Genomic DNA, 25,427 nt, shown 5'->3' with positions numbered 1-25,427 from the left:
ATATATATATATATATATATATATATATATATATATATATAGAAAAATAGGGAGATGAAGGTTTTAAGAATGGTCTCCATACTTTCTGGTAGGTGAGCGGTAGCTCAATGCACTGTGGAGCTGTCAAGAATATAAAGGGTCTGAGCTTTTACCTTACTTGGGAGCTAACATGTTAGTCTGCCACAGTTTTATGGATGCTGGAAGAAGACATGAGATTGTGATTCAGAGACAAAGAACTTCATTACTCATCCCAGAGCAAGCAGTATGAGCTTCATGTTTGTGTCAGTTTCCCTTGCCCCCAAGTCCCACGGGGATTCACAGAGTGGCTCAGGTGCATGCCATACACACAGTGGTTTTGCATCACAGCTAAGGAACTCCAAGCTTCGGAAGCCCAAGTATTTTATAATGAGCTGTATGAAAATCTGCCCTTTGCCCTGGGAGACAACATAATCTTTATTATACTGAATAGTGAACAAATCTGCTCTTTGTTCCAGTGGTTGATGCTCCTAATAAAAACATCCTTAATAAGACAGTTCACCAAAAAGACTGTCAGTGCATTTGCTTACAAGATGTACAGAAACATAAGAGATCCTGGGAAATTGTTTCACAACAATGAAAAACCATGACAAAAACCATAAAGTTTCCTGTCTAGCACAGAGGATTTTATGAGAATCAAACAATACAACATATGCTAAATTGCCTGCAAAACTATAAAGAAGTAAGCCTTGGTAACCATGTCACCGTATTTTCTTAGTGAAGTCATAGTATTGGTTTCATTTGAAGTTTTGCAATCAGCGAAAAGGAAAACAGAACAGGAAGGGAACTGACCTTTGGTAGCAGGAGAATTATTGGGAACTCTCTATATGGCAGGTCAAATGCGAGGATATAATTTCTTGTTTAGTCCTCACAATCACATTATGGGGTTGACATTATCTTCATTTTATGGATAAGGAAACTGAGATTCAGAGGGTTAGCACATTTTCTCAAGGCCACTCTTTAGGTAAGTGATGAAGCAGGCATTCAAACCCGTATCTGTATGTTCTTTATCACTGTGTTACACTGTATACCATTTTGTTCCTCTTATATACTATGTTATGTTTTATGCACATTTCATTTGATCTTCACACTCTGTGAGGTTAGATTAGCATCCTTATTTTTTATTTGAGAACAAAGAACAACTGAGCTTTAGAGAAATTGAACAATTTGCTTGGTTTTACATAGATAACATACAGATTATAAGTAAAGATTATATTTATCAGTTGGCCGCGGTGGCTCAAGCCGGTAATCCCAGCACTTTGGGAGGCCGTTGTGGGTGGATCACCTGAGGTCAGGAGTTTGAGACCAGCCTGTCCAACAAGGCAAAACCCTGTCTCTACTAAAAATGAAAAAAATTAGCCAGGTGTGGTGGTGCACACCTGTAATCCCAGCTACTCGAGAGGCTGAGGCAGGAGAATTGCTTGAACCTGGGAGGTGGAGGTTGCAGTGAGCCGAGATCATTCCGCTGCACTCCAGCCTGGGCAACAACAGCGAAACTCCATTTAAAAAAATATATTTTTTTTCATATATGTATTGTTATATATTATTAAATTATATGTAATATATTATACATTATTATGTATTTACTATTAATAAATGATAAGGTTTTATGGTTGCGTCTGTGTGACTTCCAGGTTCATGCTTGCTCACTTGCCTTCTTTTCTGATTTTCTTAAAATACCATGTACCTTTAAACACCTCTTTCATTATTTATTTATTACACAAGTAATACATGTACATTATAGAAACATAAAACATAGACAAGCGTAAATAATGTCATAGTGACCCTCTATTCAGAAGTAACTGCTATTTATGTATTATGTGGAAGGTGTGGTTCTACAGACCAACAAGATAGAAGGAGAGGGGTTCTGACACCCCAGAGAGACCAGATGGCATTACTTCTCGGGATGCAGTGATGTGATGGGCCACCCTCCCTAAATGTCAGTGATTAGAATGCTAATAAAATCAAGAGGAGGGATCATGGCAAGTGGCTACCTGGCCTCAGCCACAGGGGCAGAAATGACATTAATTGGTTCATCATAGGCTACCTATCTAGTAATGGTCATGAGTGAGTTTTAAGTGAGTCCACTAGAAATAATGCCTTCTCTGATGTATCTCTTGGAAAATCAGTAAACAAGTCTTCTTTGGAATCTTTGTTACAATAAGGCATTGCAAACCCGCCAACTGTCATCAACAAGACATTAGCCAAATAGATTATGCAATACCCATGCCATGAGATACTGCCTCAGACATTTAAAAACAAGGTAGATATGTATGTACTAACAGGAAAATTGCTTCAGGATATATTAGTATGTGAAGAAAAAGCAAGTAACGAAATAATATTTATGTTATTGTCTACATTTATGTAAGAAACAAAAATGTATGTACACATGTGAGAGTACGTGGGTAGATGAGTAGAAGGAGCTCAGAAGGCTCACATCCCACTTAGCACCAGGTGACTCTGGGAAATAAGCATATGGGGAAGAAGGGGCTGGCAACATCCAGGGGGATGTATACATTGTGCTGTGTACTGTTTGAATATTTTTACAATAAGAATGTGTGTTCCATATCACTTGTGTGATTCAATGCAAAGATAAAGAGAAAAATAACTTTATCACCACTTATATTTGTCACTCTCCAGCATCTCCCATGGGTACAATTTATGCCACATGGACAGATTTCTATTTTTTTACTGCACGATGTACATTTAAACCAAGTGCTTGAATTTTTCATATGTCCAAGTACCTTTTAACGTTACCCATGCAAGGATTGTCATTTAAAATATGTTTTGTACTGCTTTTGAAACACATTTAATCTTTCTCCAGTAATCTGCTTTCCCTAAACCTTTCCCTAATTCTTCTCAAGGATTTCCCACCTGCTGTGGGGGATATACAACAGAGTGACTCTAATCATGTTTGGAATTATTTTTATCAATTTAATCCAAATTTGGCAGTTATTTCCATTCCAGAGTCTTAGACATTTAAGGCTGTATGCCGATCAATTTCTCAGTGTTACGTGACATTGGCAACAGATAAGGTAATACATGGATAATTACCTTTTGAAAAATAATAGCACTCCACATAGGCTAAGCCAAGCTTAGCTCTATCTACAGAATATGTTTGAGACCTTCCAATTGTGTACGTTCTCTACAACCAAAAAAAAAAAAAAAATACCTTTTCCTCAGACGATACACAGGCTGCGTATTTTTTAAAGCCCTTTTCATGCAGGTGTGCTTATGGGCTCATTTACTCGTGGGCTACTTTTTGACACAAAATCCAGCTTGAGGCTTTAAATAGACAGATGGTCAAGTAGCTCAACATTTAGACTCCACCTCCCTAGATTTGGCCAGGACTCCCTTTTGTCCTTGGTGCGGGGTCAGTTTCTCCTGGGGTGGTTCACCCCCAGGGCTGCAGATGCTGACTTCAGCCTTCTTACTTTGCTTTGAATCCATATCATGCCCCTCACTGTCTCTTCATTTTGTGGAAACGGCAGCCATTGGGAATGAGGGGGGATAAAGGAGACTGGCACCGTGGAGCACTCTGCCAGCACTGTGGGGAATGACGTGTAGTCTGATTTTTTTGTTTGTTTGTTTACTGTTCGTTCACAGGGGTGGGAGCTATGAAATGACACCTGGTAGTGCTGATAGGAAGCTCTATTTTGAGCCATGGGGTTCATTACCAATTTGACCTTCTGTGTAGTTTGAACACTGTCTTCATGATCTCTCTGTGCTATGAATTCTGACCTTCAAAAAATGGGAATTATATTTCCTTGGACATATCTATTGGATAAAGATTATTGCCTTTTCCTAATGCTGATGTAAAACACACACAAAAATCCTTTATGTAAGGTAACCTCACTGCAATGTAGTCTTTAGGTATTTGGAGTATCCGTGGCTTTGTGGGTTCAACTGTGGCTCCGCCAGCTGTGTGACTTTGGACAAGTAATTTAACCTCCCAAAGCTTTACATTCTTCATGGCTACAAAATGAACTTCCCTAATGAAGTTGTCATGAGAATACAATGCAATAAAAGTAATCAAACTCTGAAATCACTCTGTCTACCTCTGGAATTCTCATTGTGTGAAATAATAAATGTCCTTATTGTTTAAAACACACTACCTGGGGGTTTCTTTGACTTGCAATCAAATGCATCCTGACCTGTGTTTGGTGTTTGATTATGCTGCTTCCACATGTGAGGTTTATACCTCAGTAATTACAGCCTTAAGCCCAGGTGTTCAAAGCTGAAGTGAGCTGTGATTGTGCCACTGCCCTCCAGCCTAGACACCTGTCTCAAAGCAACAACAACTGCTACTACACTGTGGCATCTCAGAACTCTTCGCTGCAACAATGGCCATCCATAGATCCTGTCTTTCTCTGCAACCTGACGGCCAACATCTGGTAGAATCTAGAACTTTCTAATTCTTACATATCAGGCTCCTGGATTCTTACCATGTATTCTCTTTACTTGCTTCAAAAAGACACAATTTTGACTCTTTTCTTTCAACTGTTCCACTTGGAATTGAAATCCTGGTGCTTACTGGATACCTATCATATGTCTGTGTCTCCAATGTGACATTCAGCCTCAAGTCCAAGTTGCCTGGTTTCCTTCAAAGCTGTGACTGTGACCTCCCTAGTGAGCGTCCCCTGCCTGCCAGATCACATTTCTCTGCAAGTGGGACTGTGCCTCTTGCTGCCAAACTTCACAATTTCTCCATAGTTCAACATGAGGAAGATACTGCTAGGGCAAACTTAAACAAATGATTACCTCTTCTTTCCAGTTACTTTTTAATATTCTTTTCTTTTTTTCAGTCATATATTAATGCAGTAACAATGATGTATATAGTATAAGGCACTTATACCTCAATTTTCTGATTTCTAAGCCATTTCATTATATTTCTTCAAAGCTCCCCACTCCTTTCTCATTAATTTCTCATTTGACTGGCTATTGTGTGACATAATCTGACCCTGAGGTGCATGCTCTAAACCACTGTATTTGTCTAGAGTAGGATCCAATTTCCTTTGGATAGGCGAATAGTTTTCTGTTGCCTAATATGGCAGGTAAGTTACTAGCAACATGTGATTTTTAAATTTAAATTTACTGTAATAAAATCTGAAATTCAGTTCTTCAGTCGCATTAGCCCCTTCTCAAGTGCTCAAAAGCTACATGTAGCTAGGGGCTACCATATTGGACAGCACAGATTATAGAACATTTCCATCCCTGCAGAAAGTTCTGTTGGACAGTGCTGCTTTGGATCATGAAATGTCAAACTGCAAAATCTGAGTGTCAAAATTCCAATGACGAAAGGGATATGGGCTTAAATATGGTGAAAAGTCGTGGAGCCGCAGATTTACACCTTGGCTCCATGGCCTCACTAACCATATGAGCTTGAGCAAATCACTTTACTTCCTGCCCTTTAGTTACTCCAGATCTATAAAGTGACAATAAAGTAGATTACTTATATCCCTGAGCTGTTGTCTATAAAAGTGCTTGTTATTACATTCAAAACTGACATTGAATTTCACTGGGGATTGCAGATGGGCCATGTAGCAGGAGTGATCACCATGTACTTGTTGCCTGTTCTTAAGATGGAGGAAACTATTTGGGTCTGACCCTCACAATATATGGGGGCAAGGGTGTGGTCGTGGCCACAGTTCCACCAGCCTCTAGGATTGGCCTCATGCTGTTTTTGACAGGTCTTTTATATTATTACCCTCCTCTCTGGACTGAGCAGCACTGAGGAACATACTCTGATTATCTGACTATGTTTCAAACGTTTCATCTGGGGCCACAGTCTTGAAAGACAATTCTTACCCATAATTTCACCAATGAGGATCTCAGCAGCCCAGAAGAGGCCCTGGTTCCACTCATTGTCTGACAGTGATCTCTGAAGACCAAATTCAGAGACTCCACTCTTCCTTTGGATGCAGGTGCAAAGGGATAATGCCCTCATACAGCAGCATCACTGAGCTGACTCTTTTTTTTTTTTTTTTTTGAGACAGAGTCTTGCTCTGTCACCCAGGTTGGAGTGCAGTGGCGCGATCTCAGCTCACTGCAACCTCCAACTCCCGGGTTCAAAAAGTTCTCCTGCCTCAGCCTCCCAAGTAGCTGGGATTACAGGTGCCCACCACCATGCCTGGCTAATTTTTGTATTTTTAGTAGAGACAGAGTTTCACCATGTTGGACCAGGCTGGCCTTGAACTCCTGGCCTCAGGTGATCCACCCGCCTCAGCCTCCCAAAGTCCTGGGATTATAGCTCCTGGCAGAGCTGACTCTTAAATAATCTCATCACAAACAGCATGTAAGCCATTTGCAAAGCCCCACAATTTATGCCATTTTCCCATGGAGGAGGACATTAGAAACTCAGCCCATTTCATTATCCATTTGAATAACTTTTTCAATTTCGAGCTTGCTGCCTAACCATGAGGGCTGAATTATGACTAGATTCTCCCTCTCCCGCTCTCTCTCTCCTTCCTGGCCTAGTGGAAGCACTAAATAGGTAAATAAAAATCACTGCAGAATAATTGTAGGTTCTTTGAGCTAAAAGCCAAACTGGGCCCATCCACAGCCTTCTCCATTTATTTTTTTTAATTTTTTTGGCCCATCATTATAGGGGATTCAATTATCTCCATGAGCACAGTGGAAGTTTGCATACACCAGCCCTGGGGCATTATTCATCACAATGCATTTTGAGACAGAAAGAAAAAGGCTGCGATGTCTCTGGTTTTCCCTAAAGCTGTATTTTTCATTTGGAGACTTAGTCAAATTTTAGCATTTTTAGCCCTCCCCTAAATCCCGTTCTCAAGCATAAGCTATTCTCAGAATGCCCTCATGCAAATGCTAGAGAATGCTGGAGTATGAAAGCAGGGCTTATTGGCATTTGCTGGGGAGGGTTGCTCTCTGAAAAGGCCGTGGAAACAGAAAGAAATTTACCCCTGGGAATTTGTCCCTTTCTGTGCAGTCTTTTGGGATTTAGGGATGATCTTAGTGGGTTTCCACTGAAGAAGAGACAACTAGATCTGAGAAAGTCCGCCTTCTCTGGTGCCCACAGCAGCCCCTAATAATGACAGCACCGAATGCTACCTCCAGGCCAGGCAGTATTCTGAATGCTCTGAAAATATTAACGCATTTAAAATTCCCAGAACTCCTTTGAGGCAGATAGTATAATTATTCTCATTTTGCAGAGACAAACCTAGAGACTTTTTAAGAACTTAGTCCTGTTCACAGAGTGGTAGATATGGGAGTCAAAATCTAGACAACCTTGCTCTGGAGCCTCTGCCTTTAGCTCTTAAGCTCTCTGGGCTCATGCATATCGCTTACTTCCATTTGCCCTTTGTATTTGGTGGCCTGACCAAGCTCCAACCGACTGCTATTGAGTTCCCAGCAAAGGAAACACATGTAATAGGGACAGTTTCATCCCTGACCCTCCTATTCTATTTGTAGGTCAGAGCAAAAGAACACATGGATGTCCACATAATGTATGTCCAATGTTTTAAAAGTTATAAATCGGCCAGGCACGGTGGATCACGCCTGTTATCCCAGCACTTTGGAAGGCCGAGACGGGCGGATCACGAGGTCAGGAGATCGAGACCATCCTGGCTAACACAGTGAAACCCCGTCTCTACTAAAAAATACAAAAAAACTAGCCAGGCGAGGTGGCGGGCGCCTGTAGTCCCAGCTACTCAGGAGGCTGAGGCAGGAGAATGGCGTGAACCCGGGAGGCGGAGCTTGCAGTGAGCTGAGATCCGGCCAGTGCACTCCTGTCTGGGCAACAGAGCGAGACTACCTCTCAAAAAAAAAAAAAAAAAAGTTATAAATCATGCCTGCAAACTGTTAAATAAGTTCTGTCTTCCAATTTTGAAAATTATTATCTTCATAAAGACCTAGAAGACTAGGTGTGAAGTTAAGAGTTCTCACATTCCCAGGAGTTCTGCTCTAGAACTTGTCAGCACAGGGAGAGCTCGTGTCTAGACCCAGGCCAGCCTCCACCTTTTCTTCCCACTTTATTTCTGCCTACACCATAAGGGGCCACACTCATGCCCCTGCCCACATGTCCACGCTCCACCATACTCTCCACAAACAGCTTCCCTCTGGGTGGCCACCCTTCAGGACCTGGGGTGTGTGGATTGGCAGTATGGTCTGCCCTCAGGTCCACAGACTTAAGAGACCTAAAGGATCCTGTTTGGACAGGAAATTCCAGTGTCCCCAGTACCCAAAGCATTAGAAGGGGGCACGAGCTCTAGGTTGGCATGTCACCTTGGATCCTGGATTTCTATCCCAAGGAGAGGGGCCAGAGGAGGATCAGAAAGGGCACATACCATATGAGGCCAAGCAATGGGTTTGAGCCGATATTTCTCTAAAGAAGATACCCCAATAGTTGATAAGTACATAAAAAGATGCTCAGCATCATTTAGCCATCAGGGAAATGCAAGTCAAGACCTCAGTGAGACACCACTTTACACCCACTGGTATGTCTATAATCAAAAAGATAATTAATAGCAAGTTTGATAAGAATGTGGAGATATTTGGAACCCTAATACATTGCTGCTGGAAATGTGAAACGGTGCAGTTGCTTTGGAAAACAGTTCAGCAGTTCCTCAAATTGCTAAACATGAAGTTACCATGTGACCCAACCATCCACTCCTAGGTATGTACCCAAAAGAAATGAAAACATATGTCCACACACAAAAACTTATGTACAAATGTTCATAGAATTACTATTCATAATAGCCAAAAAGTAGAAACCATCCAAATGAATGGTTAAATAAAGTGTGGTATATCCATACGATGCCTTGTACCTTAATATTATTTATGAATATTGGTAATATGTATGGTTGGTAATAAAAAGGAATGAAGTACTGATGCAAGTACAACATGGATGGATGCTGAAAACATTAAGTGAAAAAAACCACATAGAAAAGGTCACATATTATTTGATCCCAGTTATTTGAAATGTCCAGAATATGAAGATCTACAGAGACAGAAAGTAGATTAATGATTGTCTAGGGTTTGGGGGAAATCGGGAGTGACTGTTAATGAATATAAGGTTTCTTTTTGGGTTAAGAGATCAATTCTAATATTGATTGTGGTGATGGTTGCACAACTCTGTGAATATACTAAAAGCCACTGAATCATACACTTTAAATGATAAATTTTTTTTTTTTTTTTTGAGACGGAGTCTTGCTCTGTCGCCCAGGCTAGAGTGCAGTGGCCGGATCTCAGCTCACTGCAAGCTCCGCCTCCCAGGTTTACGCCATTCTCCTGCCTCAGCCTCCCAAGTAGCTGGGATTACAGGCGCCCACCACCTCGCCCGGCTAGTTTTTTGTATCTTTTAGTAGAGACGGGGTTTCACCGGGTTAGCCAGGATGGTCTCGATCTCCTGACCTTGTGATCCGCCCGTCTCGGCCTCCCAAAGTGCTGGGATTACAGGCTTGAGCCACCGCGCCCGGCCAAATGATAAATTTTATGATATGTTAATTACATCTCAATAAAACTATTTTAAAAATATGAGATTTATCACAAGGGTTTCCTAGCCAGAGTGTGGGCTTAACAGGTCTCTGAACATTTATATGGCTTGATCAGGAGAAAGTGTGATATCCCCAAGGAAGAGTCAAGATTCCAGGGCTTGAAGGTGATGTGATCTAGCTTAAGGCTATAAACCAAAGGGACGGAAATGGCACAAAAACAGCAGTCTCTCCTGTTTTCTGGTCAGTGCCAGTGTCATGAGTCAGAGACATTCATCAAGACAAGGCAGGGTCCTGCTGCCTACTGGAATTGGGAGTTTCTTGCAATGAAGGTATCAGAGCCCAGCTGTCTAAGAGAGCTAACAAGGCTTAGAAAACAAATTACAGTTCATCTGGGTACCTTTGAATGAAAATCAAGAGTCAGAACTTACCTAGCAATTCATGGTGGCTTTGGATACCTGTGGCGGGCAGGCTTGCAGGCTTTGCTGAAGCAATTTGCCATGTTGTAAGAGGCCCATGTAGGAAGAAATTGAGGGAAGTCTCTGGCTAACAGCCAACAAGGAACTGATGTGGTCAGTCCAATAGTGCCAAAGGAGCTGAATTCTGCCAACAAGCACATAAGCTTGGAAGCAACCCTTTCCAGTGGAGCCTTCAGAAGAGACCACAGCCCTGGATGACAACTTCATTGCAACCTGTGAAGGACACAAAGTGGAGGAGCCAAATAAGCGCTGCCTGCAGCTCTGACTGCGATACATGTTTTGTATTTTAAGACACTAAGTTTGCGGTCATTTGTTGTACAGCAATAGATAACTAACACAGCCTCTAGGTCCTATTCACGCTGAACATGCAACACTCTTCTATAATCCTCTCTGCAGAAAGAACAAGGAGGAGCATCACATTAGGCTTGCCTTTCTTTAGTTCATAGCTCTGTTTAGCTAAACTTGTAATCAGCATTACTGTCATTGACAGCTGGGCACGAGCAAAACAGTCTCAAAATGCTATTTTGCATTTGCTGTTGATTCCTGTATTGTCCCAATAGACTCTACTCTTGAAGGCAGGAAGCAGGCATGTCCTATTCATCTCTGTGTCCATCTCTGCAAAGTGCTTCCCATAGAGCAGATACTCAAATGAAGTATTTTAAGCAAACCCTGAACTCCAATAGATGGTAAGCTCCTCAAAGGTAGGGAGGGTTTTCTATTCATGTTACTTAGTGAATGAATAAGAGAATGGGTGGATGAATGACCAAGTCAGTAGGTCAGGGACATGCCCAGAACTGCTGAACATGGGCAATGAATACATAACCAGAAGGAACTGGAACACTCCCGATCTCAGCCTTCCTCTCTGCATCTCTTTAAACCTAACATTTAAATATTTGTTATCAGATTACTTAAAAGAATTACATAAACTCGCTGCCTCTATTTATTCCCCTCCCATTTACTCCATGACTCTCTCCACTTGAAGAGATCTCACTGGGACCACCAATGATGTTCCTGTCATTGAACCCAATGGGCCTAGTTCTCTTCTCTGGCCTCGGCAGTGTTCAGCACCATCAACCTTGTCTTCCATAGAACACTAAGCTCTCTTGGCTTCCACAAGCCTCCCTCTCCCAATTTCCTATCTCCCTGATCACCATTCTTAACCTCCTTTTTCTTTACTTTTGAATATGGTAGTTCTTCGAGGTATACTCCTAGCCTTCTTTCTCTTCCCACTGCATTTTATTCCTCGGTGATCTCATCCTCACCCTTGGCTTCTGTTGCTGAGTAGACACAGCACCTCCCAATATATACATCCGGCCGGCCCCATTCTCTCCTCCGCACCTCAGGCCCATGTATCCAACTGCCTCCATCTCCACTCAGATATCTCGAAAGCATCTCAACCCCAGCCTGTCTAAAACTACCCCCACAAATCCTGATCTCCAGCAATGTGTATCATACAATGCATAAGCCTCCAGTTAAGTTATTCAGATCCCAGTTCAAATGACACTTTCGGGAAAGCCTGCCCTGACCCCTTACTTTGCCTCTGTGCTTTTCCTTCATAGCACTTATCACAGCTTGTAATTATCTACTGGTGTGATTATTCAGTCAATGCCTTTCTCTTCTGCTAGAACGTAAGCCCACCAGAGTAAGGGCCATGGCTGTTTTGCTCACGATCCGCTCCCTCGTGACTAGCACAGTGGCTAAAACTATAAATATTGGTTAAATATGTAAGTGCTAGCTGAATTCCTCTCTTTCTCCTTTGCTACTTTATTTAGTTGATTGATTTGTGTCTGAATATAGCCAGATTTATCTTTCCTTCTGTAGACCAGAGCTACTGTGATTCTATCTTCATATTTCGTTCTTTGTGAGTTCCTATATCAGTATATTACAATCAGGATTGCCCAGAGCCAGTCTTCCCCACAAGGAACTATAGTTTAAGAACTTGTTATCCCTACCCTGACATGTTTTTCCCATTATTTAGATAATAGCAGACTGTTAGTGTTAGAAAGGGTTTTAAAGTATGAAGTCTAATTGCTTCACTTCACAAGTGAGGAAACAGAGGCTAATGAAGATACAATGGCTTGCCCAAGGTAATACAATGTGTTAGTAGCAATGATAAAACCATACTGGGTGTTTTCTTGAACAATAGGCCACTGTATTCCTTATATGGTATATATCTAATGTGTCTAAACTCTCCCAAGCAAATTTTTGGTGCATAATCAAGAAGGCAAAAGTAATAGAGATTCATTCAGTCTGGAGGCCCAGGCGACCCTTGGTCCCTAGTCTCCTGTCCTGTGAGGGAGGCAAGAGACCCCGCAGGACCAAGCAGACAGACCATCAGGAAACATTGGTCCTTTTAGATTAGCATTCAGAAATTGCCTTGGTTACCATGTGTTGGCCAGTTTATATGTAGAAATGCATTTATACCTCTCTCAATCTGGCGTTTGCTTAACACTACTGATATAGTTTGGGTATTTGTCCCCTCCAAATCTCATGTTGAAATTTGATTCCCCAGTGTTGGAGGTGGGGCCTAGTGGGAAGTATTTGGGCCATGGGGCCAGATCCCTCACGAATGGCTTGGTGCCATCTTCATGGTCATAAAGTTATTGCTCTATTAGTTCCCATGAGAACTGATTATTGAAAAGAGCCTGGCACCTCCTTCCCCTTGCCTCCCCTTCCCATGTGATGCCCGCTTCCCTCCACCTGCAGCCACAAATAGAAGGGGTCTGAAGCCCTCACCAGAAGTAGATGCTGGGGCCATGCTTCTACAGCCTGCAGAACTGTGAGCCAAATAAACCTCTTTTTTAAAAAATAAATTACCTTTATAGCAATGTAAACAAAGACAACTACAAATAAGTTATACATTTAGCAGCTATCAAGAGTCATGGTGGGCCGGGTGCAGTGGCTCATGCCTGTAATCCCAGCACTTTGGGAGGCAGAGGAGGATGGATCACTTGAGGTCAGGAGTTTGAGACCAGCCTGACCAACATGATGAAACCCTGCCTGTACTAAAAATATAAAAAAATTAGCTCAGGGTGGTGGCCTGTGCCTGTAATCCCAGCTACTCAGGAGACTGAATCAGGAGAATCACTTGAACCCAGGAGTTGCAGGCTGCAGTGAGCTAAGATTGTGTCACTGCACTCCAGCCTGGGTGACAGAGTGAGACTCCATCTCTAAAAAAACAAAAACAAAAAGAAGAGTCATGGTGGTGACTAATTTGTTTACCTGCTTCAGGGACTTTAGTCCTATTTTCATGCAGTGAATTTGGGACTTGGACACCAAGATATTATGATTGGGATTCTTGATCAGAGAAGAGGAGGTAAAAATTGCTCATTTCTTCCATCTATGCTCATCTGGGGTAGAGAAGAGTAAGAAGACGTGTGTACTGAAGGGAGCTAAGCTTCAAGGCCGAGAAAACTGTTTTCAATGGGAGGGCTAGTCGTTAAGGTCAGTCCAAAGGCAGTAGTAATAAAGGGTACAAAGTGATAAGAAAATTATGGGACAAAGGAGTTCAGTCTGTCCTGGATCTAAGCCTACAAATGCCTTCCATCTTCCTATGGGGCGTTGATGAAATGCTGCAGCAAAGTAAAGCTGATGCTCCATTGGTTCCATTTAAGGAAGCTGAGAACCTATCACTGAGGAGCAAACAGCAGGACTAAGAGGAATGGAGCCTCCAGAACAAGAACAGGTGGGAGCTGGAGCCAAATTTCTGTGGTTGTAAACAGATTTTTCCCATGTCTGACAGGATCTGAAATAAAAAACAAAAAAACACAGTGAAGACACAAGTAGTTTTACTTGTGTTTTACTCTCGTGCTGCTTTTACTCAGAATTCTTGGAGACAAAGTGAGACTGGTAAATTCAAAGATAGATGAATCAGTGCCCGAGTATAAGCTTCTCCACTAAATAACACAGGGTATGTTGGGAGGGGGTAGGGAAATTATAAATTTAACAATATAGAAACAAACTTAGAATACTTATATTCAACACGGCAGAATAAGCTGACATAGAAGGATCTAATTCCTGCTCTAAAGACATAAAAATGCTGGAAAACCCTTAACAACAGTGATGAAAGTAGCTTAAATGCATAATTGCATCAATCAGAGTTCAAGCAGAGAGAAAAAAAACACTAGGAGTGGTAGATACAATCAGGATTTATTGTGTGAATTTCACCTTAGGTCATTGTTAACAGCTTTGTATCTGATGCCTGAGCCTGAAGTCAAAGGGACAGCTGTCAGGAAGGGAAAATGGGTATGAAGTGGGGTAGAATGAGGAGAAACTGGAACCCATGATGAGCTGAAATCCATGGAATAGACTGGGTCCACCATGACCTCTCAGTGTATCCAACCCTCCAGTTGTGATGGTGCAGGTGTCTTGTAGGAGAAGGTGGTACCCGCTGTCACAGAACTCAACATCCACCTGAGCCAGGAGGGTGTTCTTCATTTGGAGAAGCTGAAAGAGGGTCCAGGGGGAGCTGGAGAAACTGTGGGCCCAGTTGCTGCCCCACAGCAATCAGGTGAGGACAGCCAAGTAATCAAGTACACCAGCTGCTGCAGCACCGGGTGCCTCTCCTGCAACTCAAAACATGCTAACCTCCTGTACTAGTTCCTATTGCTGCTGTAACAAATTATCATAAACTTCTTAGCTTAAAACAACACAAATGTATTATGTTATAATTCTGGAGGTCAGAGGTCCAAAATGCATCTCATTTGGGCTAAAATATCAAGGTGTCAACAGGGCTATGTTTCTTCTAGAGGCCCTAAGGAAGAATTTATTTCCTTACCTCTCCCAGTTTCTAGAAGCTACCCACATTTTTGTCTTATAGCTTCCTTTCTCTGCTTCAAAGCCTGCAATATAGAATGGCAAGTTCTTCTCATGCTGCAATCTCTCTGGCACCACCCTCTTTTACTTTTAAGATTCCTTACAGTTACATTGGGCCACCTGGATAATCCAAGACAATCTCTCTATTGTAAGGTCAGCTGATTATCAATCTTGATTCTATCTTCCACTTCAATTCTCCTTTACCATGTAACCTACTATATTCACAAGTTCCAGGGATTAGAATGTGCACATCACTGGGAGGTCATTATCCTCCCTCCCATCTTTAGTGATTTCATTCTTCTATCTGAGTCACACTGCCTATTTAATATCCAAAAACACTGACATAGAAGTTTAACTACTATTAACATATCTTATGTATGTCAGATGGTAGGAGGTTTGGAAAAGATGAGAAAAAAATTGACTTATATATACACAAACATTTTATATCAAAATAAGAAAGAACTACTCAAAACTACTATAGTCCTCATGTCTGTGTTTGCATCTGGCCAGGTGGTCATTGCTGGTATTTATAACTATTTTCTTGCACTACCTATTCTACACTGCATTAGTGCTCAGCAGATGTGTTGGCTGGTTATGATTCCTTGCCTGATGGCGTAAATCAAACCTTCATTCCTGAAAAGTCTTGACCATAAGCAATCCTATACTGGGTTGTTATTTTCTGTTTGATTTAGTCATAGGACAGGGGAGTATTAAGAGGTTCCAGACGGGATTTCTTACATTCCAGACATATTCTGCCTTCCCCTCATTGTATCATAGCAACCCCATTTTACCCTGGTACTCAGGTTCAATCACCCCAGTCAGTATAAAAATCCCCTTCTCTTCCTGTTGATTCACTGTCGTGAGGATTCCCAAATGGCCAGGTGTCTGTTTCAGCTTCCATTTTCAGAGAACCATTGCTATGCCCAACGGTGTAAGCATTCTTCCTCTGGAGAGTAAAACCTCTAGAGCAGTAGTTCACACAGTTGTAGGGAGGGATGCAAAAATGTTTCTAGCAGGTCACAAGGCATAATAAAGAGAGGAGTCCCTGCCATGGCCGCCCCTCATCAAGGTCCCATGAGTCCTGTCTATGGAAGAAACCATGTATTGCTTGCTGGTTTAGAGCATATACTAGAGGACATTGTCCCAGACATGCAAGGTTTTGCTACCAGCAGCCACTATATCTGAGCTTCAAAAGTCATTCCACTATTCTGTCAGGCTGGTCACTTTACGGGTGATTGAAAGATGTGGTCAGCCCATGAGCATGTGCCCATGGCCATATTGCATTTGCTGTAGAACAAGATCCTTGAACACTAGGCTGTGTTGAATGTAAAGATGGTGAATAAGGCATTCACAAGTCAGTAGGTGATGGTTTTGGTAGAAATATTGTAGGTAGGGAAGGCAAATCTGTATTCAGAGTAAGTATCCATTCCAGTGAGAATACAGCTCTGCTCCTTCCATGATGGATGTACCCCAGTGTCAACAACCTTCCAACAGGGGGCTAGCTGATGCCCTTGGGGAATGATGCCATATTGTCATATTACAGGCTCAGCAGGTTGTTGGCAAATTGGGTACTCTTTAGTGGCAGGAGCCGTGTTGGACTTCAAGAGTGGCTATGTTACTAAGCCCATGCATAACCTTCCTACATGTCACCATGGCAACTTTGTGAGCCCATTGGGCAAGAATGGCAGTGGCTGATGAAAAAGACTCACTGATGTCCACAGGAAAGGTCATCTTATCCACCCGATTAAGTTTATAGTAATCTGTGGTCATTCTCCAAGGTCTGTGTGTCTCCTGCACTGGTGAATAGAGATGTGGTAGAAATCATCATGCCTACATATTTCAAGTCCCTTGATGGTATCCCTCATTTCTGCCATCCAGAAATGTGCTCTTGTTTTTGGCTTACCTTATCGGCAGATAGACAATTTCAGTGGCTTACACTTGGCCATTGCTTCCACAATAGCTCTTATTCCATGGACTAAGTAGCCAAAGTGAATATTCTCCAAATTTCTGGTGTTTCTATTCCAATTATGCCTTCCAGGACTGGGTACCTAACAAAACTGAGTTTAGGGACCCACTAGACCCACCGTGAGATGGACCAAAACTCTGCTGATCACATGGCCTTCCCAGTCCTCTACTCTGACTGTAGTTGTACAGTGTACAGTGGCATTTGTGGTATCAATTCAGAGCAAGCCCAATTAGTCCCCCCTTCCCCAATTCACAATCACCTTGGAAAACATCCACTGGTTGCTGTATGAATGGCAAATAAGATTGATAGTATAGATTGTTGGTTGTATAGCATGGTTTTTCTTCAAGGAAACCTGACCTCCCTGCCATTCAAAGGATTCTCAGTCTGTGAACTGGCTTAAGTCTGGGAAGTCGATGAAGGGTCATGACACCTAGTGTAGTGATTAGACTTCTATTCACCAGGTTTAGAGTTTCTCTGCTTAAACAATTCAAGTAAGACCTTAGTAGGTTGCCCATCTATTTTATTTATAGGAACATTGTGATAACAACAAGCCAACATCAAAGATCTCTGCAGGTCATATTATTCTTATAACAACTTTGGCTCTACTGCTTATTATAGTAACCATGCTCACTCAGTCTTTGGCAATTCACTGCCACCACGAAGTATCTGCCACACTGAAGTTTTATCCCCACTGAATTCAGGGAGCCTAGTTTAATGACATCTGTTCCCACTGTCAATAATGGCCTTTAGAGAATGACAATGACACATTTCTTTAAGGAAGCTGGACCCCCACCCCCCCAGCAATTCTTTTTTCACAGCATAGTAAAAAGTGTGTGTTTATAATGCTGCAGAGGACATAAAGAGAAAGCATGTGAGCAGATATTACATGATAAACCCACTCTAGCATTCCAGTTCTAAGACTTTGGATATCTTCCTCTTCAGTACATCAGCACATGTCTAGCATTCCAACCTTATTTAGTATTGGACATATTTAGGCCTAGGTTTCAGTCAACATACTAAGAAGTCTGTTGAAGTTATTTCCACCCCCTCAATCTAACACATTAAATCTGCCAGCCCAACACTGCACTTACACAACCCTGGGAGTTTTGTGCCCTAGCTGTCTTGCTTCCGTCATCCTAGTTTTGGCCCTGGTAGAATTGAAGAGCAGAAGAAATTCTCAGAGAACTAAGCATGGTTGTGTGCACCTGTAGTCCTAGCAACTTGAGAGGCTGAGGCGAGAGGATCACTTGAGCCCAGGAGTTTGAGGCTGCAGTGAGCTATAATTGCACAACTGCACTCCAGCCTGGGTAACAGAGTGAGAATCCCCCCAAAAAGAGCTTATTATTAACTGAAAAAGCTGTATGCCACAGGCTGTTAGGCAAAGAAATAATTCTCACAGTTTGAAAAGCTGAAACTTGAGCAACTTAGTCACCAGATATTCCAGGTCTTGCTGAAATGAAATTCCTTGTGATGCTCTCAAAATATTTAAAGCTAGTGGTAAATAGAATCTAACTACTGCTCTATTAAACTAATTAAATTATAAACCCACATAAACTACATCAGAGATAGAATAAGCTTCCTCAAATAGTGGCCTTACAGGAAAAGAGGCACTTTTTTTCTGAGAGCAGTATTATTTAGTTCAGTCTCTACAAGTTTTTAATAGACAACGTCTGCATATAATTTTTAAAATAATACTACCAAAGAAGCAAAAACATGTGAGCCAGGGTGAAGATAGGAAATATTGGAATTTTAAGACAGGAACTTTAAAATAACTATAAGCATATGTCCAAGAATCTAGTGGAAAAGACAGACAGCATGTATTCACAGAGAAAATATATTTGCAGAGAGATGAAAACTATACAAAGAAACAAAGTAGAAATGCTAGGAATAAAAAACATGATACCACAAAAGACGAATTTATTCAAAAGGTTTTACAGCCTCAGGAAAATCAGAGGAAACCGTCAGCAACATTTAAGAAAGTTTAGTGAAAGTCAACCAAACTGAAACACAGAGAAGAAAAAAAAATAAAAAATAAAGAAAGAAACAAAGCAACTTAAAACAATATCAAATGATCCAATACATTTGTTACTGAGATTCCAAAAGCAGATGAGAGAGAGAATGAGGGTAGAAAAAAATATTTGGAGGGGTGGGGCCAAGATGGCCAACTAGTAACAGCGGGGCGTTCAGAGGCTCCCATGGAAGAAAAAACATAAGTGTGTGAATCCTGCGCCAGCAACCAGGGTGTCCAGGTTCTCTCATCAGAACTGACTAGGAGGCAGGATGACCTACAGTGAGAAAGAAGAACAGTGTGATGCAGTGGGCCACCTGAGAGCCACACGGGTCAGGGGAGCCCCCTCCCCCAACCAAAGGAGGCAGTGAGTGAGTGCACTACCCAGCCAGGGAAACTGTGCTTCTGCTACGGAGCTGCACAACCCACGGAATGCAAGATCCCACTCACAAACCCACACCACGGGGGCCTAGCATCACAACCCTGGAACAGGCAGATTCTCAACAGCCTCTCAGCTGCAATCTGCTTAAGCCTACTGAACTCCTGCCGGGAGGGGCGACCGGCACTGCAGCTGCAGATACCGCTGCCTGCTGCCTACCGTCTGGGCCCTTTGAGCTCCTTGCGGGAGGGGCAGTAGCCAGCACTGGGACTCGCCACTGCCTAACACACTAAGCTTCATCGGTGGGGGAAGGGGGGCACCCATGCCTATAGCTCCAGGCTGTGCTTTTCCCCTGCTGGAGCCAGACAAGCTAGATGGCTTGGTTCCAAGACTTGTCCCCCACAGCCCAACACACTGGCTGTGGCAGTCTGTGACCAGAGTGCCTCTTCAGGCCTGAATCTGACCCATCCTTCCTCATTGGATGAGGCTTCCCAGCAGGATCTCCAATAACTCCAGCCAGAGGCTCAGGGACAGAATTTGGACCTCCCTGGGCCTGAGGCCCTAGGAGGAGGGGTGGCTGCAGTATCTGTGGACCAGCAGACTTAGCCTCTCCTCCTGGTGGTTCTGAGGAATCCAGGCAGCCCAGAAGAGTGAGTTTCCCCCCAGCGAGGCACACCCCCTCCACCAAGGGACAAAGTACTTCGTTAAATAGGCCCTATTCCTGGTGCCACCCAACTAGGTGAGACCCTCCAACAGGGATTGTCAGACACCCTATACAGGAGCAATCCTACTGGCATCAGGTTGGTGCCCTTCGAGGTCAGAGGTCCCAGAAGAAGGAGCAGGCACTCATCTTTGCTCCTCTCCAGCCTCCTGAAGTGACATCTCCAGGCATGGGAGCTAATCGGATGAACAGGGCCTAAAGTGAACCCCGGACAAATGCAGCAGCCCTACAGAAGAGGGAACTGACCATTGAAAGAAAAACAAACAGAAAGCAACACAGCATCATCAACAACAACAACAAAGCCCCCATAAAAACCCCATCCAAAGGTCAGCAGCCTCAAAGACCAAAACTAGGCAAATTCAAGAATGAGAAACAATCAATGAAAAAACGCTGAAAATCCAAAAGGCCAGAGTGCCTCTTCTCCTTCAAATGCTTGCAACGTCTCTCCATCAAGGGCACAGAACTGGACAGAGGATCAGATGGAAGAATTGACAGAAGTAGGCTTCAGAAGAAGATGGGTAATAAAAAAACTACGCTGAACTAATGGAGCATGTTCTAACCCAATGCAAAGAAGCTAAGAACCTTGATAATAGGTTAGAAGAATTGCTAAATAGAATAATCAGTTTAGAGAGGAATATAAACGACCTGATGGAGCTGAAAACCAGAGCACAAGAAGTTCGTGAAGTATATGCAAGTATCGATAGCTGAATCCACCAAACAGAAGAAAGGATATCAGAGTTTGAAGACCACCTTGCTGAAATAAGGCATGCAGACAAGACTAGAGAGACAACAATGAAATTAATCACAAAGCCTCCAAGAAATACGGGACTACATAGAAAGACCGAACCTACGATTGATTGGAGTACCAGAGGAGACAGGGAAAATGGAAACAAGCTGGAAAACACACTCCAGGACATTATCCAGGAGAACTTCCCCAACCTAGCAAGACAGGCCAACATGCAAATTCAGGAAATACAGAGAACACCATTAAGATACTCCACAAGACGATTAACCCCAAGAGACATAATCGTCAGATTCTCCAAGATCGTAATGAAGGAAAAACTGTTAAGGGCAGCCAGAGAGAAAGGCCAGGTCACCTACAAAGGGAAGCCCATCAGACTAACAGGGGACCTCTCAGCAGAAACTCTACAAGCCAGAAAAGATTGGGGGCCAATATTAAACATTCTTAAAGAAAAGAAATTTCAACCCAGAATTTCATATCCAGCTAAATTAAGCTTCATAAGTGAAGGAGAAATAAAATCCTTTCCAGACAACCAAATGCTGGGGGATTTCATTACTACAAGACCTGCCCTGCAAGAACTCCTGAAAGAGGCACCAAATATGGAAAGGAAAAACCAGTACTAGCCACTGCAAAAACACACCAAAATATAAAGACCAATGACACTATAGAGAAACTGCATCAACTAGTGTGCAAAATAACTAAAAAGCATCATGATGACAGGATCTAATTCACACATAACAATACTAACCTTAAATGTAAATGGACTAAATTCTCCTATTAAAAGACACACACAGGCAAATTTAAGAGTCAAGACCCATTGGTATGCTGTATTCAGGAGACCCAGCTCACATGCAAAGGCACACATAGGCTCAAAATAAAGGGATGGAAGAGAATTTACCAAGCAAATGGAAAGCAAAAAAAGCAGGGGTTGCAATCCTAGTGTCTGACCAAAACAGACTTTAAACCAACAAAGATCAAAAAAGACAAAGAAGGGCATTATATAATGTAAAGGGAACAATTTAACAAGAAGAGCTAACTATTCTAAATATATATGCACCCAATACAGGAGCACCCAGATTCATAAAACAAGTTCTTAGAGACCTACAAAGAGACTTAGACTCCCACAAAATAATACTGGGAGAATTAGACACTCCACTGTCAGTATTAGGCAGATCAATGAGACAAAACATTAACAAGAATATTCAGGTCTTGAACTCAGCTTTGGATCAAGTGGACCTAGCAAACATCTGCAGAACTCTCTACCCCAAATCAATAAAACATACCTTCTTCTCAGTGCCACATGGCACTTATTCTAAAATCGACCACATAACTGGAAGTAAAACTCCTCAGCAAATGCAAAAGAACTTAAATCATAACAAACAGTCTCTCAGACCACAGTGCAACCGAATTAGAACTCAGGATTAAGAAACACTGCAAAACCACGTAATTACATGGAAATTAAACAAACTGCTCCTGAATGATTCCTGGGTAAATAATGGAATTAAGGCAGAAATCAAGGAGGTCTTTGAAACCAATGAGAACAAAGAGACAACGTACCAGAATCTCTGGGATGCAGGTAAAGCATTGTTAAGAGGGAAATTTATAGCACTAAATGTCCACATCAGAAAGCTGGAAAGATCTTAAATCAATAGTCTTACATCACAATTAAAAGAGCTAGAGAGGCAAGAGCAGACTAACCCAAAAGTTAGCAGAAGACAAGAAATCACTAAGATCAGAGAAGAATTGAAGGAGATAGAGACATGAAAAACACTCCAAAAAATCAATGAATCCAGGAGCTGTTTTTTTTAAAATTAATAAAATAGATAGACTGCTAGCTAGACTAATAAAGAAGAAAAAAGAGAATAATCAAATAGACACAATAAAAAATGATAAAAGGGATAGCACCACTGACCCTACAGAAATACAAATTACCGTCAGAGAATACTATAAACACCTCCATGCAAATAAACTAGAAAATCTAGAAAAAAAGTTGATACATTCCTGGACACATATACCCTCCCAAGCCTGAATCAGGGAGAAGTCAAATCCCTGAATAGACCAATAATAAGTTCTGAAATTGAGGCAGTAATTAATAGCCTACCAACCAAAAAAAGCCCATGACCAGACAGATTCACAGCTGAATTCTACCAGAAATACAAAGAGGAGCTGGTACCATTCCTTCTGAAACTATTCCAAACAATTGAAAAGTAGAGATGCCTCCCTCACTCGTTTTATGAAGCCAGCATTATCCTGATATCAAAACCAGGAAGAAACACAATGAAAAAAGAAAATTTCAGGTCAGTATCCCTGACGAACATCTGTATGAAAATCCTCAATAAAATACTGGCAAACCAAATCCAGCAGCACATCAAAAAACATATCCACTACAATCAAGTCAGCTTCATCCCTGGGATACAAGGCTGGTTCAACATATGCAAATCAATAAATGTATTCCATCACATAAACAGAACTGAAGACAAAAACCACATGATTATCTCAATAGGTGCAGAAAAGGCCTTTGATAAAATTCAACATCCCTTCATGCTAAAACCTCTCAATAAACTAGGTATTAATGGAACATATCTCAAAATAATAAGAACTATTTATGACAAACCAATAGTCAATATCATATTGAATGGGCAAAGGCTAGAAGCATTCCCTTTGAAAACCGGTATAAGACAAGGATGCCCTCTCTCACCATCCTATTCAACATAGTATTGGAAGTTCTGGCCAGGGCAATCAGGCAAGAGAAATAAATAAAGGGTATTCAAACAGGAAGAAAGGAAGTTAAATTGTCTCTGTTTGCAGATGACATGATTTTATATTTAGTAAACTCCATCATATCAGCCAAAAAACTATTTAAACTGATAAGCAATTTCAGCAAAGTCTTAGGATACAGAATCAGTGTGCAAAAATCACAAGCATTCCTTTACACCAACAATAGACCAGCAGAGAGCTAAATCATTAATGAACTCCCATTCACAATCACTACAAAGAGAATAAAATACTTAGGAATACAGCTAACGAGGATGTTAGCCTCTTCAAGGAGACTATAAACCACTGCTCAATGAAGTAACAGAGGACACAAACAAATGGAAAACCATTCCATCCTCATGGATAGGAAGGATCAATATCATGAAAATGGCCATACTGCCCAAAGTAATTTATAGATTCAATGCTATTCCCATCAAACTATGATTGACAGTCTTCGTAGAATTAGAAAAAACTATTTTAAATTTCATATGGAATCAAAGAAGACCCCATATAGCCAAGACAATCCTAAGCAAAAATAAATAAATAAATAAAATTGGAGGCATCACATTACCTAAACTCAAGCTATGCTACAAGGCTGTGGTAACCAAAACAGCATAATACTGGTACCAAAAGAGATATATAGTCCAGTGGAGCAGAACAGAGACCTCAGAAATAACAACACATCTACAACCATCTGATCTTTGAAAAACCTGACAAAAACAAGCAGCAGGGAAAGGATCTATTCAGTAAATGGTGCTGGGAAGACTGACTAGCCATATGCAGAAAACTGAAACTGAACCCCTTCTTTGTACTTTATAAAAAAAGTACCTCAAGATGGATTAGACTTAAATGTAAAACCCAAAACCATAAAAACCTTAGAAGAAAACCTAGGCAATACCATTCAGGACATAGGCGTGGGCCAAGACTTCACGACAAAACATGCCAAAAACAATTGCAACAAAAGTCAAAATTGACAAACGGGATCTAATTAAACTAAAGAGCTTCTGCACAGCAAAAGAAACTATCATCAGAGCAAACAGGCAACCTACAGAATGGGATACAATTTTTGCTATCTACCCATCTGACAAAGGTCTAATATCCAGAATTTACAAACAGATTTACAAGAAAAAAAAATCCCCATCAAAAAGTGGGCAAAGGATATGAACAAACACTTCTCAAAAGAAGACATTTATGCAGCCAATAAATGTATGAAAAAAAGCTCAACATCACTGATCATCAGAGAAATGCAAATCAAAACAACAATGAGATAACCGTCTCACACCAGTCAGAATGGCAATTATTAAAAAGCCAGGAAACAATAGATGCTGTCAAGGCTGTGGAGAAATAGGAACGCTTTTACATTGTTGGTGGGAATCTAAATTAGTGGAAGATAGTATGGTGATTCCTCAAGGATCTAGAACCAGAAATACCATTTGACCCAGCAATCGCATTACCAAAGGAATATTAAATCATCCTACTATAAAGATACATGCACACATATGTTTGTTGCACACTATTCACAATAGCAAAGACATGGAACATGCCCAAATGCCCATCAATAACAGACTGGATAAAGAAAATGTGGTACATATATACCACAGAATACTATGCAGCCACAAAAAAGAATGAGATCATATCTTTTGCAGGGACATGGATGAAGCTGGAAGCCATCATCCTCAGCAAACTATCACAGGAACAGAAAAACAAACACTGCATGTTCTCACTCATAAGTTGGAGATGAACAATGAGAATAAATGGACTCAGAGAGGGGAACAACATGCACCAGAGACTGTTGGGAGGTTGGGGGAGAGGGAAGGGAACTTAAAGGACAGGTCAATAGGTTCAGCAAACCACCATGGCACACATACACCTATGTAACAAACCTGCACGTTCTGCACATGTATCCCATTTTTTTAAAGAAGGAATTTAAAAAAAAAATTTGAAGAGATAATGACTGAAGAGCTAAAAATTTCCAAAACTGATAGAAGACTTCAAGTCATATATTCAAAATGTTTGTAAACCACAAGCAAAAAAGATAAAGACTAAACCAAATCTAAACACATCATACT

This window comes from Theropithecus gelada, chromosome 7a (assembly GCF_003255815.1).
Source record: "Theropithecus gelada isolate Dixy chromosome 7a, Tgel_1.0, whole genome shotgun sequence".
NCBI classification, from domain to species: domain Eukaryota; kingdom Metazoa; phylum Chordata; class Mammalia; order Primates; family Cercopithecidae; genus Theropithecus; species Theropithecus gelada.
The sequence above is the reverse complement of the archived record's forward strand: the minus strand, read 5'-3'. Positions refer to the sequence as shown.